Consider the following 7,855-nt stretch of genomic DNA (forward strand, 5'->3'; position numbering starts at 1 on the left):
GCATACCAAATCCCCGATAACACCACCGCAATCTTGATCTTATTTTCATGACTTTCATTACACATTCTTTCCAATAGTCATTCTGACGCATTTTCCACCTCCCACATATTATACACCAGCCCTATCTGTTGCTAATAAGCAGCTGCAAAACTACAGTCACAAAACAGGTGCATGAGATGCTCGACATCGCCAACACACATATCACAAGCCGCAGGAGCAGGTATGACTTTACCACGAAGTAAATTTCTAACCGGAATATTATTAAGGCAGAATCTCCATAGAAAGATCTTAATCTTGTGAGGAATATCTAAACGCCAAATCATATCCCACCCCCTTGACTGCTGAAGTCCTAAATCACCAATATGATTTAAATGCCATCTCTGGTACCCTGATTTCACTGTATAATGTCCACTACTCGAGTGAAACCAGGCCATCCTGTCTTTAGTACAATTCTGAGGAATTCGAGTTGCTAAAATAGCATCTGCATCAATATTGTTAAAAGTACTTCGAATCGTCTCTTCATCCCATGCTTTCCTTCCAGGAATAAAAAAATCACTCACATTGGCACTCATCTACCATATCATTATTCTCTTGATCTACACAGTAATTATCTTTTCCCCTCAACCATTTATCGGTGAAATTTTTTATCTCTTTCCCATCCCCTAAAACCCATCTCATCCCCTCCTTCAAGACCTCCTTAGCTTCCCAGATGTCAGACCACGTATAACTAGCCCCACCAGTTCTGTTTGCTTGCAAGAGATGACAATCTGGAAAATACTTTGCCTTTAACACTCTTGACACCAACGCTCCAGGGTTACGAATAATATTCCAGCATTGCTTTCCCAGTAAAGCTAAGTTAAAACCATGGAGATCACAAAAGCCCAAACCACCTCTTTTTTTTGACATACTCATCCTCTCCCAAGCTAACCAACGAATGCCTTTATTATCAGACGAGTTAGATTTCCACCAAAAAGCGTTCATCATCCTCTCAATTTCCAGACACAACGACTTTGGAATCATAAAACAAGACATTATGTAGGAAGGAATAGACTGAGCAACATTCCTTATTAACACAGCTTTCCCCGCTTTAGATAAAAGCTTCGTACTCCAACCCTGTATTCTTTTCCAAATCTTATCCTTCAAATATCGAAAAACTGTCTTTTTCGATCTGCCAATTAAGGATGGTAGTCCAAGATACTTACTGCTCCCAATATCATTAGTTATATTAAGTAATCTCTTGTTTTCCTCTTGTTTCTCTCTACGAACATTGGCACTGAAGAAGACATCCGATTTTTGATAATTGACTGCTTGGCCTGAAAATAACTCATACGACTTTAAAATCTCCTTGATACTGCTTGCCTTCTCATTAAAAGCTTCAAAAAATAAAAAAAACTGTCATCTACAAAGAGGAGATGAGTGACTGCTGGTGCTGAAACACTTACACGACACCCATGAATCGAACCCCTATCTGCAGCATCTCTCAGGGACAATGATAAAGCCTCCACATACAATAAGAACAAGTAAGGGGACAAGGGGTCGCCCCGTCGAAGCCCCCTTTTAGGGACAATTGGACCAATAAAAGAACCTTGAAATGAGATGGAATAAGAAACTGAAGTAACACAAAGCATCATCTATCTAATTCACTTCTGAGAGAAGCCCATAGCTACCATTCTACTCCTCAAATAATCCCAGCACACTCGATCGTAAGCTTTGCTAATATCGAGTTTAAGAGCTACTTCTCCATCCTGGCCAGTAAATTTTCTTTTTATATAATAAATCAAATCAAAAGCTACAAGCACATTGTCCGTAATGTTTTGACTTGGTACAAATGCAAACTGTTAAATCATCACTGGCAAAAAATTTTGAAGTCTATTAGAAAGCACTTTGGCAACAATCTTATACAAAACATTGCAGAGAGCTATATGTCTCAAATCTTTAATCTCCTCGATCTTCTCCTTCTTTGGGATAAGAACCAGAATAGTATAATTCGTACATGGTGAAAAACTTTCTTCCAGCAACCAGTCTTGACAGCATTTAAAAACTTCCCTCCTAAGCAAATTCCAGAAATGTTGAAAAATTGTTGGGTTAAGACCATCAGGAGCACTAGCTTTATCTGGATGCATACTCTTGACAGCTTCGAAAAACTCCTTAAATGTTAGATTTGCAGTTAACATCTCATTTTGAGTACTCGATACTCTTGCTTCATTTTCATGAACAGGGTATATGATAACATTCTCACCTACTGTAAACACATTGATATAGTACCTCTTCAACATAGAACACAACTCTCCATGATCTGTCACTAGCCTTCCATCCTCAGATTTCAATGATTCTATATGATTCATCTTCTTCCTATTCGAGGCTGTAGCATGAAAAAATTTAGAATTTGAATCTCTCTCCTCCAACCAAAAAGCCTTCGCACGTTGCTTCCAATACAATTCCTCGTGTAATAACAAGTCATTGAGCTTTTCCTTCTCATCATAATACATCTGAATACCATCGTCATCCTCTCTGTTTTTTAACTCATCAATAATCGCCTTCTGTTTCAACACTTTCTCCCTAAATTTATGAAAAATATTCCTTCCCCATCTTGCCATAAAAGTAGACACAGAAATAAGCTTCGGAAGTAAATGAGACGGGGGAAGACCTTGCCAAAACTTAGAAACCTCAGTACTAAACTCTGCCTCTTTCAACCAAGTATTTTCAAGCTTAAAACGAAAAACCTTTTTACTCACAACAGCATCAATTAATTCAATCTTGATTGGATCATGATCTGATACAATAACGTTGATACAAAAACATGATCAGATCAACCAATGCACATGATCTTTATTTTCCGCTGCAATTAATTATTGAAAAATGAAAAACATACATTCACCCCCCCTTTGTATGTATATTTGGACCTAACAATTGGTATCAGAGCTTGTTGATCGATATACAGATCTGATCCGTTAGATTAGCAAGTTTTGTTGTTAATTTTGGTTGTACGGATTCTGGGAGTGCTTTCGGTGTGTAGATTTGATTTGGGTTTGTTGGTTTTGACTTGACTGGTTTGGTATTGTTGACTGACTGGGTTATCATATTTTGAGACGGTTTATTGTAGATTTTTCTCAGATCTGGAACGATGAGTTCTCAGAAAGTTATTAGTATCAAGGTTCCTCAGTTTGATAAATCGAGATATAATCTATGGAAAAAGAAAATGTTCTTGTATATTCGGGCGTCGAATCCAGAGTATATGAGAGTATTGAGAGAAGGAAGACATGTGCCAATGAAGGATCATCCGGGTTTGCCTAATATGAGGATGTCATGCCCTGAAGTAGAATGAAGTGCTCGTGACAAAGAACTGATAGCTCTGGATGAAGACCTACAGCTTATTTTGGTGGATTCGATGGATGATGACATGAGTCACCAAATTATGGTCTGTGAGAGTGCAAAGCACATGTGGGAAACCATAGAACTGCTTATGAAAGGAACTGAAGATGTCAGGCAAAATCGATTGGATATCTTGACTTCACAGTATGAGGCCTTTAAGTCCTTACCTGGAGAAAGTATTACTCAATTCTTTGAAAGGCTGAACAAGTTGTTAAACGAATTAAGTATTCATGGCAAGACTTATCCTCGGAGAGAAGTAAACATGAATTTTATGCTAGTCCTACCTCACCACTTAGAGAATAAGGCTTCATCTGTTCGTGAGCGTGTTGACTTTGAAACCATGACACTTGAGAAGTTGTATGGTAAACTGAAGACTCATGAAATGAAGCAAGAACAAAGGAAGATCATTTATGGTAGAGGTACAGTTGATAACAAGAATGCTGAACTACTCAAGACAACTGCTCTTGTAACTAGTGGAATCAAAGAGCTTGACATTACTGCTGAAAAGCCTAAGTCTAAGCTGAAACGCTCTTTGACGCTGAGATGGATGATGGAAACCTCTCTGGGAGTCCAAGTAACTACTACACCACTGAGGAGCTGCAAAGCATGGAAGATCCTACTATGGCCAATCTAGCAGGGATGTTCAGTAACATCAGATTTAGAATAAAGCAAGGCTTTAGGGGTTCTGGAAGCAGCAACCGTGGTCAGAGGTCAAGTTCATCTTCTGGATCAGGTTATAAGACATGGATGGTTGATAGAAGAAAGTTCAGATGCTATAATTGTGATGAGGTTGGGCACTTTACCACCGAGTGCAGAAAGTCTCAGCAAGGAAAGGATAAAGGCAAAGCTTATCAGAAAAAGGACTCAGGTAGCTCAAGGAAGTATCCAGTGAAATCTTACATAGCTGAGGGGAAGAGATGGGATGACACTGATGATGAAGAAGAGCAATATGGAAATCTTGCATTGATGGCAGAATCTTCATCTCAGGTAACATTTCCAACTATTCGTGCTTTACCTCCAGATAACTTGTGTGAGAATGAACACTGTGTCGCCTTCAGGCAGACTGTCCTAGTGTATGGAAATGTTGGTTCTCATCACTATCTTAAGGCACGATGTAATACAAAGGAATGCATTAAATAACATGATTCCGTAAAAGAAGTGTATAGAAACGTTAATACTACACTAAGATGTACTCTGCTTGATGTCGAAGACCTTAAAGTAGAACTAAAGAAAGTTAATGATGAAAATGATAAGTTAGTTCTAGATAGGGTCGGTTTTGAGAATCTTAAGCAAACCAATAAATATTTAGAGCTTAAGATTACTAAGCACCTTGAGACAGAGGAAGAGCTAAGGAACAAGAATGCAAAATTAGAAACTAAATTACATGCTTTTACTGATTCTGCAAATCTTGCTAAGAAGCTCATAGCTGATCAAGTAGTAGGTGGAAAGGTTAGGATAGGATTAGACTACGATGAACTTAAAAAAGCTTCTAAGAAACGAGTAGTTGAAAATGAGCCTGTAGAGAAAGTTGTTAATCCCCTTAGTACACCTCATGTTCTTAAGAAAGCTAAGAAGCCTCTATTTAAGAAAGCTACTGTTGAGCCTTTTGATGAAGATAATCTTTATATTCATCATGAGATGCTAGTTGAGGATCTCGAGCTCTCAAGGAGACAAAAGGCAAAGAAACCTACATCTGTTGCTAGTGACTTTGACTTATCTTTTTCCGGACTAGGTTTTACTTCCAAGAATAAGAAGAATAGAAGTAGAAATGGCAGGATAGGAACTAATGGCCCTAGGAAGTTATGTAACAATTGTGGTTCTGCTGGTCACCTTACTCATGCTTGTAGAAAGGTTAAAGTAGACAATGTTAAGAATGCTTATGTGCATAACATGCCTAACATGCCTAAAGTTTTTAAGTATAATAAATCTGTTTGCATGCCATGTGTAGTATCTTTCATGCACACTTATCTTGATTCCACACACTCACATAATACATCTCATAATCATGATAAGCATGTTAGTAAGAACACTGGTATATCAAAGACTGTAAGCCCTCCTAAAGCTAGGAAAGTGGCACCTGTCACCAAGCCCAAGAGAAAGTCTGTTGGTGCTTCTGAAAATGACAAGGAAATAGTCAATGATAAAGCAAAAACTGTTAAGCCTGTCAATTCTGTGAAGAGAAAAGTTATATATTCAAATGCTTCTAAGTCTTCTGGACCCAACGTAGTTTGGGTACCAAAGAAAACTTAATCACTTTTGTCTTCAGGGCATAAAGTAGAAGAAGGTCATGTGGATTCCGGACAGTGGATGTCAAGGCATATGACTGGAGATAGAGCCCTGCTATCAAATGTAGTTGAGAAAGCTGGCCCAGTGGTTAATTTTGGAGATGACAACAAAGGTTATACTACGGGATATGGCTGTTTGGAAATTGACAATGTCATCATTGAAGAAATCTCTCTGGTTGAAGGTCTTATGCATAATCTTCTCAATATCAGTCAATTCTGTGACAAAGGATGTGAAGTGTTGTTCAAGAAGGAGAAGTGTTTGATCTCTAATCAGAAGAATGAGAAGCTGACTCTCAATGGAGTTAGAAAGGGTGATTTGTTCGTAGCTGACTGAAATTCTGCAGATGGTCAAGTGATGTGTTTCTACAGTAAAGCCTCTCCAGATGAAAGTTGGTTATGGCATAAGAAGCTCTCCCACTTGAACTTCATGACCATGAATTCTTTGGTTAAGAGGGAATTGGTGAGAGGATTGCCCGAGATGGAATTTAGTCCTGATGGACTTTGTGAAGTTGGTGAGAAGGGAAAGTCAAAGAGGGCATCACACAAGAAGAAGACAATGACTGACATCACTGAACCACTACAACTCCTTCACATGGATTTGTTTGGTCCTGTCAACGTCATATCTATATCAAGAAAGAAATATGGCTTAGTGATTGTTGATGACTATTTCAGATACACGTGGATGTTATTCTTATATTCAAAGGATGAAGTACCTGATATAATTATTGATCACATCAATAAGATTGAGTTAGAAGTTGGAGTGCATGTGCGAACAATCAGATCAGATAATGGAACATAATTCAGAAATGCAAAGCTGAATGATTTCTGTGTCGAAAAGGGCATCTCATGACAGTTTTCAGCATCAAGGACTCCAAAATAAAATGGAGTGGTTGAGAGGAAGAATCGAACATTGGTTGAAGCTGCAAGGACTATGCTTAATGAAGTCAATCTTCCTACTTACTTTTGTGCCTGAAGCAGTTAACACTGCATGCTATACTCAAAATAGAACCCTGATCAACAAGATATATGAGAAGACTCCTTACGAGTTAATGGCCAACAAGAAACCATCAGTGAAATACTTTCATGTGTTTGGAAAGTGCTTTGTGCTTAAGGACGATGAGCATCTTGGAAAGTTTGATGCTAAAGCTGAAGAAGGTATATTTCCGGGCTATTCTCTGGAGTCAAAGGCTTACAGGGTGTATGTGATTAGTGATCAAAAGGTTGTGGAAAGCCTTAATGTAACATTTGATGATGCCAAGCTCCCAAGTATTCAGAAGGAATATGACAGTGATAATCTTGATGTTGAAGATCTTTCTGATGGAGAAGATGAACCTGAAGCTGTACCAGACAACAATGACAATGGCAATGATCCTGATGATCATAATTCTGATGCAGATTCTGAAGGTAATGGTCATGAGATAAGTCACACTATCTCAGGGACTAGTCCTCAAGCTTCAGATTCTGTAGATCAAGCTGACAACAACTCAGGGGGAGCAAAACAAGGAGAAGAACAAGGATCCGGTAGTCAGACTCAACACAATTCTGGAAATGCTGAGTCATCAAGGGCTAGTCTACCAAGACATAGAGTATGGAGTAAAAACTACCCTCAGAACTTGATACTTAGTAATCCTGACAGTGGAGTCAAGACTAGAAGAGCTACCGCAAATGAATGTTTCTATTCTGGGTTTCTATCTTAAATGGAGCCAAAGAAAGTAGATGAAGCTCTTGGAGATCCTGATTGGGTGATTTCTATGCAAGAGGAACTCAATCAGTTCGAATGATAGAAAGTGTGGAAGCTTGTACCCAGACCTAAAGACAAATCAGTGATTGGCACAAAATGGGTTTTCAGAAATAAGTTTGATGAAGATGGAATTATAACAAGGAATAAGGAGAGACTGGTTGCCAAGGGATACTCTCAAGAAGAAGGGATTGACTATGATGAGACCTTTGCACCAGTTGCTAGACTTGAAGCCATCAGGATGTTTTTAGCATTTGCAGCACATTCAAATTTCAAGGTATATCAGATGGATGTGAAAAGTGCTTTCCTGAATGGTGAGCTTGAAGAAGAGGTCTATGTGGAGCAACCACCTGGTTTCATAGATCCTGAGTTTGAAGATTTTGTCTATTTTCTCTTCAAGGCTCTTTATGGTCTAAATCAAGCGCCGAGAACATGGTATGACACTCTCTCAGAATTTTTT

The sequence above is a fragment of the Apium graveolens genome, chromosome 3 (assembly GCF_009905375.1).
Source record: "Apium graveolens cultivar Ventura chromosome 3, ASM990537v1, whole genome shotgun sequence".
Classification (NCBI taxonomy): domain Eukaryota; kingdom Viridiplantae; phylum Streptophyta; class Magnoliopsida; order Apiales; family Apiaceae; genus Apium; species Apium graveolens.